Genomic DNA, 19,348 nt, shown 5'->3' with positions numbered 1-19,348 from the left:
TTTTTCCTTCCAAAGTGTATCACCTCACACTTCTCCGGGTTGAACTCCATCTGCCACTTCTCAGCCCACTTCTGCACCCTATCAATGTCTCTCTACAATCTTCGACAATCCTCTACACTATCCACAACACCACCAACCTTTGTGTTGTCTGCAAACTTGCCAACCCATCCTTCTACCCCCACATCTAGGTCATTAATAAAGATCACGAAAAGTAGAGGTCCCAGAAGTGATCCTTGTAGGACACCACTAGTCACAACCCTCCAATCCGAATGTACTCCTTCCACCATGACCCTCTGCTTCCTGCAGGCAAGCCAATTCTGAATCCACCTGGCCAAACTTCCCTGCATGCCATGTCTTCTGACTTTCTGAATAAGCCTACCGTGTGAAACCTTGTCAAATGCCTTAGCAAAATCCATATAGATCACATCCACTGCACTACCCTCATCTATATGCCCGGTCACCACCATATCTCCATCCAGGCTCAACAAGAAGCTCGGAGACCTCAGCCTTGACCCTGCTTTGTGCACCTGAATCCTGGACTCCTGTCAGATCGCCAGCAGGTTGTAAGAGTGGGATCCCTCACCTCCAACCCTCTGACTCTCAATACAAGAGCCCCTCAGGGCTGCGTACTGAGTCCCCTCCTTTACTCCCTGTATATCCATGACAGTGTCACCACCCACAGCACTAATCTACTAATTAAATTTGCTGACAACATTACGCTGATTGGCCTTATCTCAAACAATAACGAGGTGGCCTACAGGGAAGAAGTCATCTCCCTGACACAGTCATAGTCATAGTCATACTTTATTGATCCCGAGGGAAATTGGTTTTCGCTACAGTTGCACCATAAAGTGGTGTCAAGAAAACAACTTCTCCCTCAATGTCGCAAAAAACAAAGGAGCTGGTTGCGGATTTCAGGAGGAATGGAGATGGTCTAACCCCTATTGATATCAATGGATCTGGGGTTGAGAGGGTAAGCAGCTATAAGTTCCTCGGCATCCACATCACCAAGGACCTCACGTGGACTGTACAAACCAGCTGTGTGGTGAAAAAGGCACAACAGCACCTCTTTCACCTCAGATGGGTGAGGAAGTTTGGTATGGGCCAACAAATCCTAAGAACTTTCTATAGGGGCAAAATTGAGAACATCCTGACTGGCTGCATCGATGCCTGGTATGGGAACTCTACCTCCCTTAATCGCAGGACTCTGCAGAGAGTGGTGTGGACAGCCTAGCACATCTGTAGTTGTGAACTTCCCATGATTCAGGACATTTACAAGGACAGGTGTGTAAAAAGGGCCCATAGGATCACTGAGGACCCAAATCACGCCAACCACAATCTATTCCAGCTGCTACCAGCTGGGAAGTGGTACCACAGCATAAAAGCCAGGACCAACAGGCTCCAGGACAGCTTCTTCCACCAGGCCATCAAACTGATTAACTCACTCACCCTGATTTGAGTGTACTCCATATTTCATTGACTGCTCCACTTATTATAAAATACTATGATTGCACATTGCACATTTAGACAGAGATGTAACGTAAAGATTTTTACTCCTCATGTATGTGAAGGATGTAAGAAATAAAGTCAATTCAATTCAATTAGGCTTAAGGACCATGTGGAGGAGTGAAATCCAAGGGCTATTTGGCCTGTATACAATGCCAAGCATTTCCGTGTTCGCAAGCCCAGCCTTCGCACTAGCCAGCTTTTCTGAATCTAGTTTACACGCACAAGCGTGGACTGGCAAGCCAGTTGTGTAAAGGTGATACTCAGAATCAGATTTAATATCATTGGCATATGTTGTGAAATTTTTCAACTTTATGGCAACAGTACAATGAAATAAATGATAAATAAATATAGAGAAAAATTAAGTCACATTAAGTATATATACATCTATTAAATAGCTAAGTTAAAATAAATAGTGCCAAAAAACAGAAATAAAAAAGTAATGAGATGGTGATCATGGATTCAATGTCCATTTAGAAATCAGATGGTAGAGGGGTAGAAGCTGTTCCTGAATCACTGAGTGTGTGCCTTCAGGATTTAGTTCCGCCTTCCCAACAGTAAAAGCGTGAAGGGGGCATATGCTGGGTGGGGGGGATCCTTCATGATAGATGCTGCCTTCCTAAGGCACCATTCCTTGAAGATATCTTGGATACTACGAAGGCTGGTACCCATGATAGAGCTGACTAATTTTACAAGTTTCTGCAACTTGCTTCTATTTTGTGCAGTAGCCCCCTTCGTACCAGATGGTGATGCAGCCAGTCAGAATGCTTTCCACGGTACATGTTTAGAAGTTTTCAAGTTTTTTCGTTGGCAAACTAAATCTCCTCAACTCCTGATGAAACATAGCCACTGTCTTGCCTTCTTCATAGCTACATCGACATGTTGGGACCAGGTTAGATCATCAGAAATCTTGACATCCAGGAAATTGAAGTTGCTCACTCTCTCTACCTGATCCCTCTGCTTTCCCTCATGATGATGTTTTCCCTCATCTTACCCTTCCTGAAGTCCACAATCAGCTCTCTAGTCTTACTGATGTTGTGCAAGGTTGTTGCTGTGACACAACTCAACTATCTGTTATACCTCACTCCTGTGCACACTCTCATCACCATCTGAGATCCTGCCAACAATGGTTGTATCATCAGCAAATGTATAGATGCTGTTTGAGCTGTGCCTAGTCACACAGTCATGGGTGTAGAGAGAGTCCACCCTGTGCTTTGTGACTGTAATAGAAAATGTGGGCTTGTTGAGATTTTGGGTATTTGCCAAAAGATGAGTGAACTGTCATGTGGTGGTACATGAGCAAGACAGAGTTGGGGGGAACTTACTGGGGGTACAAGGTAAAGACCCAAAGTTTTTTGTGTGCACAAGCCAGCACTTCTTAAGACCTACTAACAGTCCTTCGGCGCACAGGAAATCTGTACTGAACAGTGGTCTAATATGGGTCACTTAAAACGTGCACGGGTTTGTTGGTTACGGGTGGCAATACATAGTGAAGGCATATACTCCCCTTTCTAAACACAAGAGATTTTGTAGATGTTGGAAACCCATAGCAACACACATATGATGCTGGAGGAATTCAGCAGGCCAAGGTCAAGGTCTTGGCTTGAAATGTTGACTGCTTATTCCTTACCATAGATGCTGCCTGAACCACTGAGTTCCTTCAACACCTTGTGTGTGTTTTCTCCACTGGCTTTTTGACTGTGTTCTCCCAGCCTGTGAGTGATGGGAAATAAAGTAAAATAAATGCATGCACAGACTCCTGTGGTCAGGTCTTTAACGCAGATACCCATAAGAGTGCTTTTGGAATCAGCTTAGTAGGGGTCATTAAAGCATTTCCAATGCCCCACTGACAGCTGTCCAGTGCCAGGGACGTAGTGTGAACCCTGACTGTCCCCACTGCTGTGTGCTGGTCAACCTGTTACATTGATGTCAGGGGCGTAGTGTGAACCCTGACTGTCCCCACTGCTGTGTGCTGGTGAACCTGTTACATTGATGTCAGGGGCGTAGTGTGAACCCTGACTGTCCCCACTGCTGTGTGCTGGTCAACCTGTTACTTTGATGTCAGGGACCTCCTGTGAACCCTAACTGTCCCCCAGTGCTGTGCACCATTGAACTCATAACCTGGATGCTAGCACCCTGGCGTGAACTCCTACGCTCCCCACTGCTGCGTGCCACTATGCCTGGTTAAGGGCTTACCTTTCTGCTGATGCTCTTGCAAACAGTGAAACGGGCACAGTGATCTCATCACCATATGCCTCAGAGCTGAGTGATCCACTGTGTCTGTGAGGGATTGTGTTGTGCAGCCACTCAGCTGAGACTTATGATGGCCAGCAATGGCATAGCAGGTGCAGGCCATTGCAGCTGACAGGAAGTGACTGCCTTTATATGTCGGTGAACTTGCTGCTGTTGGATCTAGTGTCACTTGCTGTTTTCCTCTCTCTTCATTTGGTTGCATGTCTCACCCATCCCAAGGTTTTTTTTTATGTTGGAACAAGCTCAAAGCCCAATGACCAAAATAAGTCTTTTAAATCTTATGTGAGTAAACTTTTCTGCTTGCTTATCAAGGATTCAATAACTAAAATGTTTCTTCTAGCTTTTACAGGTTATTCTAATGTAATTTGGAAATGTGACACTTTGTGCAAGATCTGTACGCTTCAAAAAAAACATTTGTACTTTGAGCCTGTTTTTAACTACTTAACATAGCTAATATTTTTATCAAATTTCCTCAATCATTACAAGAAAGAAAATAAAGCCTTGAATTTTATTGAATCTAAGATCAAATGCACATCTCTTTTTGGAATTCTCTCATATAAAAGAATGCACCTTGTTAAAATAAGGAGTGCAGCACAGAATGAAGTTAATATAAAGAGCAAACATATATCTTAAAATACAACCAAATACAATCTCAACATTTTAGTGATTGTTATCAGCTTGGAAGCATTGAGTTTAGTGGTCTGTCCACACAATCTGTGTTCCAGTAATTACAAGTATAAAAAGCCTGTGAGTTACATGGTGCAGCAGTCAACAAAGCATGTGGAAATCTGAACGGTGTAATAAAACAAGGAGAATTCAAGATATAAAAAGACGTGTGGTAAAATATGGAGCTCTAACTTTAATACTCTTCCACTTTGATGTCACTGATCCCCTGAAGTCACCAATACCCTGGAAATGGTGCAGGGGAGAGCATTGAAACAGATCAATAACTTCAACAGGCTGAATTATGAGGGAAAACTGGAAAGATGTGTCCCGTTCAGACCTGAAAGAATACAATAGAGAAATCGTTTTAAAGAGATATGCAAGACAGCAAAAGCTAATGAAACAGTAACTCCGAAAAATTTGAGTGTGTTTTCAAATTAAATTGTGACAGGAAGATAAATAGATGAGTTCAAATTAGTAAAAGACAAGCTTAGGACTGATTTCAGGAATTTATATGAACAGTAATCATTGTGTGAAATGGATTTCTGCACTTCCATGTTTATCCAGAATAGATCTCACATTGGCACACCATGTGATCCATTTGCTATGAAAAATAAATCTGGAGCAAAAATACATTGGTAAATTGACTTCATTAACTTTGCCTCCAACTTTCTCCCTGCCCTCAAGATTACCTAGTCCATTTCCGACACCTCCTTCCCCTTTCTAGATCTTTCTGTCTTTATCTCCGGAGACAGCTTATCTACTGATGTCTACTATAAGCTTACGGACTCTCACAGCTATCTGGACTATTCCTCTTCTCACCCTGTCTCTTGTAAAAATGTCATCCCCTTCTCGCAATTCCTCCATCTCCACCACATCTGCTCTCAGGATGAGGCTTTTCATTCCAGGACGAAGGAGATGTCCTTCTTTTTTAAAGAAAGGGGCTTCCCTTCCTCCACCATCAACTCTGTTCTCAAACGCATCTCTCCCATTTCATGCACATCTGCTCTCACCTGATCCTCCCACCACCCCACTAGGAATCCAACATATAATTCTCCGTAACTTCCGCCTCCTCCAACGGGATCCCACCACTAAGCACATCTTTCCCTCCCCCTCTCTCTCCGCTTTCCACAGGGATCGCTCCCTTCGTGACTCCTTTGTCCATTTGTCCCCCCATCCCTCCCCACCGATCTCCCTCCCAGCATTTATCCTTATAAGCGGAACAAGTGCTACACATGCCCTTATACTCCCTCCCTCACCAGCATTCAGAGCCCCAGACAGTCCTTCCAGGTGAGACGACACTTCACCTGTGAGTCAGCTGGGGTGATATACTGCATCCGGTGCTCCGGATGTGGCCTTCTATATATTGGCAAGACCCGATGCAGACTGGGAGACCGCTTTGCTGAACATCTACGCTCTGTCCGCCTGAGAAAGCAGGATCTCCCAGTGACCACACATTTTAATTCCATGTCCCATTCCCATTCTGATATATCTATCCATGGCCTCCTCTACTGTAAAGATGAAGCCACACTCAGGTTGGAGGAACAACACCTTATATTCTGTCTGGGTAGCCTCCAACCTGATGGCATGAACATTGACTTCTCTAACTTTCGCTAATGCCCCACCTCTCCCTCGTACCCCATCCGTTATTTATTTATTTATTTATTTATTTATATGTATTCTTTTTCTCTCTGTCTCTCTCACTATACTCCTTGCCCATCCTCTGGGCTTCCCCCCTCCTCCTTTCTTTCTCCCTGGGCCTCCTGTCCCATGATCCTCTCATATCCCTTTTGCCAATCAACTGTCCAGCTCTTGGCTCCATCCCTCCCCCTCCTGTCTTCTCCTATCATTTCGGATCTCCCCCTCCCCCTCCCATTTTCAAATCTCTTACTATCTCTTCTTTCAGTTAGTCCTGACGAAGGGTCTCGGCCCAAATCGTCGACTGTACCTCTTCCTAAAGATGCTGCCTGGCCTGCTACATTCACCAGCAACGTTTATGTGTGTTGCTTGGTAAATTGGTTTATTGTTGTCAGATGTACTGAGGTACAGTGAAAGATTTGTCCTGCATACCAGCTGTATAGATCAATTCATTACAACATTGCCTTGAGCTAATACAAGGGTAAACAATAACGACATGCAGAAAAAAGTGTTATGGTACAGAGAAAGTGCAGTGCAGGTAGACAGTAAATTGCAAAGTTACAAGTTAGACTGGATTACCTTCATTTGCAACTGACCCAGCGCGAGATGAGGAACTGCTATGTGCTTGGTCTTACAGGGTTGCGGCTCCTGGAGAACAACTCATGCACCACCAGTCATAAGACCATACCACTCAGGGACTTGTGCTAATATGGTTTTGTGACTGTATTGGAGCTATATAAGACCATAAGACCATGCGACCATAGGATATAGGAGCAGAATTAAGACATTGGCCCATAGAGTCTACTCTGCCATTTCATCATGACTGATCCAATTTTCCTCTCAATCCCAATCTCCTGCCTTCTCCTCATATCTCTTCATACCTTGACCAATCAAGAATCTACCAACCTAGCATTAAATATGTATAGAGTTGGCCTCCACAGCTGACTGTGGCATAGAATTCCACAGACTCTCCACTCACAGGGTAAATAAATTCCTCCTCATCTCCATTCCAAAAGGACGCTCCTTTATTATGAGGCTGTGTCTTCCGGTCTTAGACTCTCCCACCATAGGAAACATCCTCTCCACAGGCACTCTATCAAGGCTTCTCACTAAAGAGGTCACCTGTCATTGTTCTGAATTCTAGTGAACACAGGCCAGAGCCATCAAGCACTTTTCATATGACAAATCATTCAATCCTGGAATCATTTTCATGAACTTCCTTTGACCCCTCTCCAGTTTCAGCACATCATTTCTAAGATAAGGGGCCCAAAATAGCTCACAGTACTCCAAGTGAACTGTCACCAGTGATTTATAAAGTCTCAAAATTACATCCTTGCTTTTATATTCTAGTCCTCTTGAAATGAATGCTAACATTGCATTTGCTTTCCTCTCCACAGACACAACCTGTAAATTAATCTTTAGGGAATCCTGCACAAGGACTTGGAAGTCCCTTTGCACTGTAGTTTTTTTTGTTTTTCTCTCCACTTAGAAAATAGCCAAACCTTTAATTTCTTCTAGCTAAGTGCATGGCCATACACTTCCCAACACCTGCTATTCCATTTGCTATTTCTATGCCCATTCTCCTAATTTGTTTAAGTGCTTCTGTAGCCTCCCTACTTCCTCAAAACTACCTGCTCCTCCACCTATCTTCATATCATCTGCAAACGTTCCAACAAAGCCATCAATTCCATCATCCAAATATTTGACATAGAATATAAATGAATCAGTCCCAACACAGACCCTGTGGAACACTACTAGTTACTGTCAGACAACCAAAAAAGTCTCCATTTATTCCCACTCTTTGCTTCCTGCCAATCAGCCACTGCTTTATCCATGCTAGAATCTTTCCTGTAATACCATAGGCTCATAACTGTTTAGAAGCCTCATGTGTGGCATCTTGTCAAAGGCCTTTTAAAAATCCAAGTGCATAGCGTCAACAAATTCTCTTTTGTCTATCCTGCTTGTTACTTCTTCAAAGAATTCCAACAGATTTGTCGAGCAAGATTTTCCCTTGGGAAACCATGCTGACTATAGCCTATTTTATCATTTGCCTCCAAGTACCCTGAGACCTCATACTTAATAATCGACTTAGTCATCTTCCCAATCACTGAGGTTGAACTAACTGGCCTATAATTTCCTTTCTTTTGCTTCTCTCCTTTCTTGAAGGGTGGAGTGACATTTGCAATTTTCCAGTCTTCTGGAACCATTTCAGAATCCAGCGATTCTTGAAAAATCATTACTAATGTCTTTACGATCTCTTCAGCCACCTCTTTCAAAACTCTGGGGTGAACACCAACTGGTCCAGGTGACTTATCTTCAGATCTTTCAGTTTCCCAAGAACCTTCTCTCTAGTTATGTTAACTTCACACACTTCATGCACTCTGACACCTGGAACTTCCAATATAAACAGCTTTGAGTTCCTCAGCATCCACATCACCGACGACCTCACATGACTGTACGTACCAGTTGTGTGGTGAAAAAGGCACAACAGTGCTTCTTTCACCTCAGATGTTTGAAGAAGTTTGGTATGGACCCCCCAAACCCTAAGAACTTTCTACAGGGGCATAATTACCGCCTGGTATGGGAACTGTACCTCCCTTAATCACAGGACTCCGCAGAGAGTGGTGTGGACAGCCCAGCACATCTGTAGATGTGAACTTCCCATGATTCAGGACATTTACAAAGACAGGTGTGTAAAAAGGGCCTGTAGGATCATTAGGGACCCGAATCACCCCAACCACATTCTATTCCAGCTGCTACCATCTGGAAAATGGTACCGCAACATAAAAGCCAGGACCAACAGGCTCTGGAACAACTTCTTCCAACAGGCCATTAGACTGATTAACTCATGCTGATTTGAGTGTATTTCTATGTTACATTGACTGTTCTATTTATTATAGATTACTACGATATTGGTCTCTTTCCAGTTTAGGTGCAGCCCGTCCTTTTTGTACAGGTCAGACCTTCCCCAGAAGAGATCCCAATGATCCAGAAATCTGAACCCCTGCCCCCTGAACCAACTCTTAGCCACACATTCATCTGCCATAACTTCCTGTTCCTACCCCCTCTGTCTCGTGGCACAGGCAGCAATCCCGAGATTACCACCCTTGAGGTCCTGCTTTTTAACTTCTTTCCTAACTCCCTATATTCCTTCTTCAGGACCTCATCCCAACTCCTATCTATGTCATTGGTCCCCATGTGGACCACGACACCTGGCGGCTCACCCTCCCTCTTGAGAATACCGAGAACTCAATCCGAGATATCGCGGACCCTGGCACCAGGGAGGCAACAGACCATCTGGGATTCTCAATCTCTTCCACAGAACCTCTTATCTGTCCCCCTAACTATCAAATCCCCAATCACTACTGCTCTCCTCTTTTCCCTCCTTCCCTTCTGAGCCACAGGAGTACTCTGCTCTTTCTGTCTAATCCCCTTCACTCTCCTGACAGTCACCCAGTTACCTGCCCCCCCGACTTTTAAGGATGACTGTCTTCCTGAAACTCCAATCGATTACTGCCTCTGCCGTCCGAGTGATCCGAAGTTCATCCAGCTCCAACTCCAGTTACCTATGGCCACAGGGGTACTCTGCACTGACTCCCCAAACAACTTTCCTGACTGTCACCCAGTTTCCTGTGTCCTGCACCTTGGGTGTAACTACCTCTCTATATGTTCAATCTATCACCCCCTCAGTCCCCTGAACGATCCAACGTTCATCCATTTTCAGCTCCAGCTCCTTAATGTGGTTTGTCTGAAGCTGCAGCTGGATGCACTTCTCACAGGTGTAGCCACCAGCGACACTGGATGTCTCTCTGCCTTCCCACATCCTGCAAGAGGAGCATCTCACTATCCTGCCTAGCATCTCTACCGTCCTAGCTGAGGAGATATAAAAGTGAGAAGGAAAAAAAATACTTGAGCTTTCCTTTCTCTGACTGAAGCCTGCCTTTGTGGAAGCCTCGAAGAGCTAAAGCCTCAAGGTCACCACTCTGACTACCTCCACTGAGATGATATCCGCTGCCCTTGCCCCACCTGCCTTTAATTGCTGTTAGTAATCAATCCTAAAAGCCGATTGGTCACTGGTCACAGCTCTTTTTGGCTGCCATGACCCCCTGCTGCCATCCTTGGGCGGTGGACCTGATTGAAGTCACCTCCTCTCCAAACTTCCGACGTCTGGATTGGCCGCTGGTCAAAGCTCTTTTTCACTGCCAGACCCACTGCTGCCTTTTATCCTCAAGCAGTGGACCTGATTGAAGTCCCCTCCTCTCTACATTTCTGATGTCTGGATTGTGCTGTGTGTGACTACATGTACTGTGTTAGCAAGTTGGCCCCAGAGGACCGATGTTTTGCTTAGCTGTATACATGTGTATAATTGAATGACAATAAACTTGAACTTGAGGAATCCATCTTATCCCACGAGGGAGCCTTTAAATAGTCTTATAATAGTGTAATAGAAACAGTGAACCTCATCTCAGAACTTCGACTGTTTATCCCCTCTATAGATACTGCCTGGTCTGCTGAGTTCCTTTAGCATTTTGACTATGTTGGATAGAAGCTGTCTATGAGCTGTCATTATCTGCAAGGTCCAGATTTTCATTGGTCTGGCATATCACGTTTGTAGAGAAGTGTAAATGGAAATGCAATGCTGTCTTCATTGTAGTGGTCCATACTGTCTGACGTCCTCAAAGTTCAGAGTAAATTTATTATCAAAGTGCATACAACATATGACACCATATACTGTATGATTCGTTTTCTGGCGGGCATACACAGTAAATCTAAGGATCACAATAGAATCAATGAAAGGCTACATCCAACAGGATGGACAAACAACCAATGTCCAAAAGACAACAAACTGTGAAAAAAAAGAGGAAAATTTAAAAAATAAATAAATAAGCAATAAATATTGAGAACATGAGATGAAGGGTCCTTGAAAGTGAGTGCATAAGTTTGGGAATAATTCAGTGATGGGAAAGTGAAGTTATCCCTCTGGTTCAAGAGCCTGATGGCTGAGGAGTAACAGTTGCTCCTGAACCTGGTTATGTGGGTCCTAAGGCTCCTGTACCATGTTCCTGATTGCAGCAACTAGAAGAGAGCATGGACTGGGTGTTAGGGGTCCTTGAAGATGGATGCTGCTTTCCTGCGACACTGCTCCATATAGATGTGCTCAATGTAGGGGAGGGCTTTACCCATGATGGACAGGGCCATATCCATTACTTTTTGTAGGATTTTCCATTCCAGGGCATTGGTGTTTCCATATAAGGTCATGATGCAATCAGTCAATATACTCTCCACTACATATCTGTAGAAGTTTTTCAAAGTTCCAGATGTCATCTTTGTAAACTTCTAAGGAAGTAGAGGCGCCGCTTCTTCATAATTGCACTTGCATGCTGTGTTTAGGACAGAACCTTTGAATTTTCTGACACCTCCCTCCCCTCTTACAGACACACTGATTCCCATGGTTATCTTAACTCTACCTCTTCCACCCTGACTTCTGTAAAAATGCTATCCCCTTTTCTCATTTTCTTCATCTCACTACATCTGTTCCCAGGATGGGGCTTTCCTTTCCAGGACACAAGAGGAGGCCATGGATCAACAGGTCAGAATGGGACTGGGAATCGGAATTAAAATGTTTGGCCACTGGGAAGTCCTGCTTGTGATGGATGATACGGAGATGTTCGACAAAGCAGTTTCCCCAATTTATAATGGGTCTCACCAATGTAGAGGACGCTGCATCGGGAGCACCAGACACAATAGATGACCCTGGTAGATTCACAAGTGAAGTGTTCCTCACCCGGAAGGATTGTTTGGGGCCCTGAATAGAGGTGAGAGGGGAGGTGTATGGGCATGTGTAGCACTTAGACCACTTACAGGGATGGGTGCCTGGAGGGAGATTAGGGGGAAGGGATGAATGAACAAGGGAATCATGGAGGGAGAAATTCCTGTGGAAAGAATGGGGCGGGGGGAGGTAAAAATATACTTAGTGGCAGATTAGAGGAGGAAATTAGCATCTGTTAATGTCTTCCTGAAGGAGATTGATCTCTGCTGTGGCATTATTACAATGCAATGTGAAATAATTTCTCACAAAGGTATTGCGTGTCGCACTGCTGGAGGGAAATAGCGTGACTTGCAGGCAGTTTTGACTTTGTTTGGAAGTCTGAATTGGGCATTATTGATTCGACTGCCCTTTGTACCTCACTCTTGCTTTTTATTTCCCAAACTATAAAGCAAATAGAGATTAAACAGGGGCCTGAAATGATATCAGTGAAAGTCACAATGGCTGACTCTGGTCACCTTTGGTCATGGTTATTTGGGCGAGACTGCATGTGGAATTAATAAGAGTTTTGTGTCAGGAAGGCTTTGTCAATTCCTAAATTGCTGGCCAACTTGAAAATGCTGAGTGACATTAGCACATAAACTTCACAGATCCTTATTCTTTTGCATTATACACATGAATAATGTTTGAGTAAAAGGAAACCTTAAAATGAAAACATTTATTATAATTCATAATCACAGGAGTTGTATTAAAATCAATTGCATTACAATTTATTGAACCTGCTTGAGTATTTCAGTGTCTTTTACATTTCTCGCAGGGTGAAATACATTCATTTTCAGCAATATTAATTACTCTGAAAAGGTATGAATCATAATTTCACCACCCAATAGAGATTAATGCTGCTGCATGTTCTAAGAAATACAACTGATACTTCATTTAACAAAATATTTCCACCATCCTTTTATTGGACTGATTATATTTCTGCTATTACTGATGTTAAATCTCCCCAGTGGCTCTGGCAGCTGCAGGCTTTAATAAGTACTGGAAAGGTTATCCTCAATAGTTTACAGAAAATAAAATATGTATTATGTATGAAGTCTTTTATGTGATGTGACTGGATATTGCAACTGTAATCCTGATTTTAGAGGTTACTTTCAACCTTTCAACTTGTTGCACATTGTCAGTGCGTCTGGAGTGAGTCCTTGGGGATATTTCCAGTTGGCTGACAGGTCATATTTTTGTTGTCCAGTTTGATTTCCACATCTCATTATAATGATTACTGTACAATACCAGGTGTAGTTCATTGTAACTATACTTAAAACTTTGTTCTCTAAATTTTCACATTGACTTTCCTGAATTAGTCACCCTCCTAAACAGCCCCTAATACACAAGTAATATTTATCATCCAATTTGATTAGTTAAAAAAACAGTGAAATAATAATGTTGATCTGTAAGTCTTTTGTTTTAGGCAACAATCAAGCTACTGGAAGAACGCATCAGACTGTTTGTTGCTCCAGGTTCCTGTATCTGCAGTCTTTTGTGTCTCCTAGTTTTAATCAGTGTTATTTGGACTGAAACACCTTGAGATGTATAAATATTAAATTAGGATCAAAAGTATTCAGAATTCCTGTTTATTCTTTTTTAACAGTTTTTATATTCCAAAGGAAATAAGTGGTGTGATTAAAACTAAGACCAGCCTAAGTTTTAGGTCTAATTTCTATCCAGGTGTAATCCAAGAAATTTAAAATGCCAGTATTTCCTTTTCATATTCTGGATTGTTAGGAGATTGGCTTCTATTATTGCATTCTTGTTGAACGCTGCCTGATAAATCATTTCTGTTTTAAAATCATTTTCAATTTTTTCCTTTTCTCCGTAGAGTCTGTTTTATTCAACAGTCCTTTAATAATACTTTAATAAGATGTTTAGGATGCTCTTTTTAATGTGTTTGGAAATATTTAAGCCTTAGAAACATAGAAACATAGAAACATAGAAAATAGGTGCAGGAGTAGGCCATTTGGCCCTTTGAACCTGCACCACCATTCAGTATGATCTTGAAGGTTTTGAGACCAAGGTGCCCAGGCAGTAGCTTTTATATCACAGGATACTTGGAGGTGTCCATAGTTCAGCCACCACTAGCTGATGTATGTGAGGGAAATATCTTATAAGGTGGTTCTTTCACTTATTTACAATTTACTAGGCCATACTTGTGTAATGGCTTCTCTGTAATGTTTCACTGCTAAGGCTAATGTAATGGCCTCTCGGCAATGTTCACTGCTGAGGTAATGGTTACTCTGTAGCAGCAATGTTTGGGTTATGGCTAGAGACAACGGGGCTTTGGAATGCAGGGGTTAGCCAATGAGGAAATGTTGTTCTTTCTTGTGTGTCTGGGAGCTGGGTTTTTCGCGGTCTTTGTCGAGGAGAGAAGGAGAGATGAAGAGAGAAGACGTGTGGAGAGAGCTCTCCCTCTCTCTCTGGCTATCCATCCCATAGGATGATGATGGTTATTTTCAGTCAGTTAGTAGGGTTGACCCCACTCCTCAGAAAGGAACAGCATGTGCGTGAATGGATTTTAGGTGAGTAGGGGGTTGCACAGGTCCAGACCCACCCTCTCGACATCCCGTCCCGGATCCAGAGACATGTAGAGAGAGCTGGTAGACCACCGGACGGAGTGGACTGGGATCTGAGGGTCCGAAGGTCGGCGACGTTCGGAGGAGACTGATGGTGGAAGAATGACTACTGAGTGAGCTCCAAAATGACTTTGAATTGTCTTGGGCCCTTTTTGTTTTTGTTTATTTTCATTACTAACCCTATATTCAGATTACGATTCATAAAGTTCTATCATTTAATTGCATATGGTGTACTGTCTGATATTTTGCATTGTGGGTTTGTAACTGGGGGTACATTACACAGCTTCTACATAAACGTGATTACCCAGTCTGAGGGGGGCCAAAGGCTGATTCCCCTAGACGAACATGAGCTGGGCAAGCCTGAGGGTTGCACTTACAATGTCAGTATTGCTGGAGATTTGAGAATAGATAGGGCACGGAAATTCACAACTCAGTGTCTTGTCCCAGCACAAGCAAAGGTATGCTAAAATAAACACTAGGAATATCTTTTATCTCTTGGTAAACTAAATTGACCATAGTAACCATATAACAATTACAGCACGGAAACAGGCCATCTCGGCCCTTCTAATCCGTGCCGAAAGTCTTTGGGTTTTAATGACATCAGATGATTATGGAAATAATCTAATATATAATATCTTGGAAGCAAATCCAAATGGTTCAACAATCCCCTTGAGACTTTACCTGGAATCCTTTCCTTTTATCATGAGAATTTCATCAGTTTCGCTGAATGCTGACTAAATTAGCGTGAGATAACCTCATGTTGGAATCATAAGATGCTTTGTTCCGCAGTAAGGTGAACATACAAATCAACGAGTATTATCAGGTTTAGCTATTTCAATCATAATATATGTTGATGGGGTCTGAAATGCTACTTTACTTTAAACTGGTGTTATGCTTTAGCCTTTCCGAAGAATCCCTTTGTATGCTATTCAGAAGCACAAGATAATGTTATTCTTTCTCAATGTTTTTTACTTTTAGCTATCGGCTTCCAAAGGCCTTGGTTCTGTTAAAAGCCTCCCACTGTGTTGAAAAATAAATAGATCATTTCATGGACTGACGGGGATCAAAGGTTAGCTTTGACCATGGCTGATAGAATTAAGTAGCATTAACTCAGATACACATCACTTCCAAAGTCAAAGGAAATGAAAATTGAGAGATGTATAACGTGAGACTGAATCAATATCTCCCATTTTGCACTATTGCCCAAGGTCAAAATGATCTAATAGCACTAACCTCCATATCTAAAGTTTCGCTGAGTATATCTCGTTTACCAAATCAAGTTGGTACCTGATCCTTTTTGCTAAGCCTCAAGAGCTAATTTTCTGTTTTGCCCCTTCGATGTAACGTGATGCAACTTATATCACAACTCCGTCATTGACCTCTAACAGCACAGAACAGACAATGTTTAATATCCTCAGATCTGCAGCCAGCAAGTAGCCTAAAGGCTGAAACACTGAGCAGCTACTACACCAACATGCAGGCAACTGAAAACAGTGACCAGTCAAAATTAGATTTGGAACGGATCTTCTGACAATTGCCCAAAATCACTAGGCACCCACCTTTTGCTGTGTTGGGTGTAATCCCAGATGAATTATTCAGTTAGGAAGGCCATTCTTGGCAGGCTCGCCCAGCACAACACTGTTAGTGACAAGCTGGTTTGTCCTTGACATTCGCAAAGATATAAAAACACTTGGAGACTATTAGAAAATAAAGTTAATACTTTCAAAGTAAAATCATCCATTTAAAAACATCTCCAATTAAAATCAATGAAATGCTTCTAAACAACTGAACTATGTTAAATATAGAGGGCTACTTATTTTTCTGTAGGAAGCAGATTCTTTCGAACATTTTCATGCCGGGGGTGGGGGTGCTCCAGACACTTACGCAATAGCAAAGATTGGAATTCTGACGGATTCTAACTTCCAAGCTAACTGGAATATCAGGCTCTGCTTGGGGAGTCACTACTTCTTACCCATTTAAGATTTAAAAAACTGCAGATCAGAAAAATTATACATGCTTTGTAACAGAAGATCTGAAACATTATTTCTAGACATTTCATGTAAACGGGAAAATGTTCGCCTAGAAGTTCATTCCACATGATGTCAAATAAATGCACTATATAGGTGCTAGGTACTATTCCCTGTGTCCTAATTCAGCCCATTGATGTCAACAGAATAAGTTTTAGAGGTAAGTTAGAAATCATAATCTTTTTTCTGGGACTTAGTCTACCAGATAGGGATAAATTTCTGCACATTACTGCCTTCACAATAATTCTTTTGATAGTATTGTAATCATACCAAGAAATTGAGTCATCAAAACTTTACAATACTTATTTCTCTTAATAATCATGAACAGAGCTAAAGCTGGCAGCAGTGTTTACTAATATCATTTTCAAGAGTCTTGGCCAGGAGGATCTACTGATGTTAATGATACAGGGAATTGGACTAACATCCTGAGAGATGCAATCAGTTAGCTAGGATGCTGGCAGTGAGAAATTATTGAGCCCGCCAGCATGATGGAGCAGAATTAGAATCAGGATAGATAATAGTCATTAGCATAAGGGATGACTCATATTGAATTTTCTTACACCATTGAGCACAGAAACGCCTCCAAGCCATTTCTTTCTACTGCAATCATTAATTAAACAATGTAAATTTGAAGATGACAACATTGCTTTTAAACAGAGATGTTAATTCTCAGTAAGATTTTAAACAAACTATGAAGCATTGAGAGTAAAACATTAAATGCTTTATTACTAATTCTAGTATTTAAAGGATGGTTCATTCAAAACCACACAACTCTGAAGATGACATGGGGAAATTTACTGAAGTTTCTTTCAATGAAACTGTATTTGTATCCATGTGCAAATTCCACTCATGTATTCATATTATTAGATGCATCAAGACTTTGACTGAATATGGATGGATATAATGCAAACAAGATGAGCTAAGTTTAATAGTAATTACATCTTGAAAAGGCACCTGGGGAAGTATGTTCATAATGTTGAAGAATCTCACTTTCAGCTTGAGAATGTCAAACGTAAGATTAAAGTAAGAAACTGAAGCTTAAATAAAGGTAATAGTACGAGATGTGGAAGGGTGATGGGGATAAGTGGGTAGATGGGGTAATGACACAAGGTAGATTCAAAGGTCAGATTAAGAGATAGAGGAGTGGCTGTCGATCGAGTAAACTTCCTTATGAAGTGAAGAAGAAAGCCCTTAACTCCGAGTGGAGTCATTGGTACACCGTCATGACGACGTTTTTTTAGCAGGCTTTATCTTATTTTTAAGAGGTCGAGTTGCTAGCTCGATGCTCAACCCAGCACGGATGGAAAGTGTGCAAGGGGGAGGCGGCTGGATTCGAACTCGGGAGCCTTTGCTCCGAAGTCCGGTGCTGATGCCACTACGCCACCAGCTGGCTTCCTTATGAAGTGCTTTAATAGATTTTAATAACATAAAAACACTTTTAAATGTTGTGTTACTACCACTTGTGACAGTCCCATAAATATCGCAATTTTGAATCGCAAATTCGCAGAACAGCAATACGTGGTTCTCCTATGAAACAAGGTCTATTCTACTCTTGATCTGTTGCAAACACTCATTCTGCTACAGAGGAGTAGAGTTATTTAAAGAATCAATGCTACAATGACGCGAAGGGATGGATGAGTACTCCCCAGGTGCAGAATAGTAGCTGCATGCTCCTTCTGCGATGGGAAGGTCCATGTTTACAGCTTGGACTCCTAACACTTGGTTACCAGGGAATTTTCTGTAAGGTGCCACCAAGACAGGAAAATGCTATGTCCATGCCATCTAGTAAGTGAAAGAAAAGGTAGATTGAGTCTTCACCTCTGGAAGGTAAGATTTGGATGAGCTCCCTTAGCCTCTGAGCCTGTACTCATTGAAGAATAAGAGGGAATCTCATTGAAACATATCAAATAGTAAAAGGCTTATATAGAGTGGACGAGGAAAGGATGCTTCCTATAGTGAAGTACTCTAGGACCAGAGGGCGCAGCCTCAGAATGGAGTATATCCTTTAAGAATAGAGTACAGAAGGAATTTTTTACTTAGAGGATGGTGAATCTGTGGAGGCAAAGTCATTGAATATATTTAAATCTGAAGATTTTAGATTCTTGATTAGTAAGGGCATCAAAAATTACAGGGAGAAGGCAGCAGAATGGGGTTAAGAGGGAAAATATATCAGCAGGGATCGAATGGCAGAACAGACATAATGGGTTAAATGGCCTAATTCTGCCCCTATGTCTTATGGTGTTATGGATTATAGGAGCAGTGAGCAGTAAACCGTGGGCTGTGGCAGAATCAGCAGTAGGCAGGTGGGAGTGTTCCTGAGGTTGAGATGCTGAGGGTAGTCCTAGCAGATCTGTGAGGTTGTACTTGAGGTCAAAGATTATAGACCTTGGTGAGGACATAAATGTCCTGAGTATTAGATTTTTAAATAATGGGGGAAGCACAGTGAACAACATCTGCTCATCCTATAGATAAATTGGAACTACCGTTTTCATAGCAATGAAATAAAAATGTCATGCCAGGATTGGAGTAGAGTAAAGGTTAATGTTTCCTGGGTGAGTTTTACACTGGAAAATAGGTTCTACTGTGAAGAAAAGTCCCACTGGCATACCAGAGACTGAATTTCTTCATGGGAGGTGTCAAGACCTTCTGAAATGGCTGCATTGCTCTACTCCAGCTTAACTCTGTTTTCAACTCTGTAGCACCATAGTTGTTGGATTGCGTAAAGAGTTTCCAGGGATCCAGTTGCTGCTTTTTTTCACAAAATGCTGGCGGAACTCAGCAGATTGAGCAGCACCTAGAAAAGCAGTACATTCGTCGTCTCGGAGTGGCGGGAAGTGAGCACGGTCGACGTTTGAGTCCTACTGAAG

Source organism: Mobula hypostoma, chromosome 7 (assembly GCF_963921235.1).
Source record: "Mobula hypostoma chromosome 7, sMobHyp1.1, whole genome shotgun sequence".
In the NCBI taxonomy this organism is placed as follows: Eukaryota; Metazoa; Chordata; class Chondrichthyes; order Myliobatiformes; family Myliobatidae; genus Mobula; species Mobula hypostoma.
Note: the sequence above shows the minus strand (reverse complement) of the source record.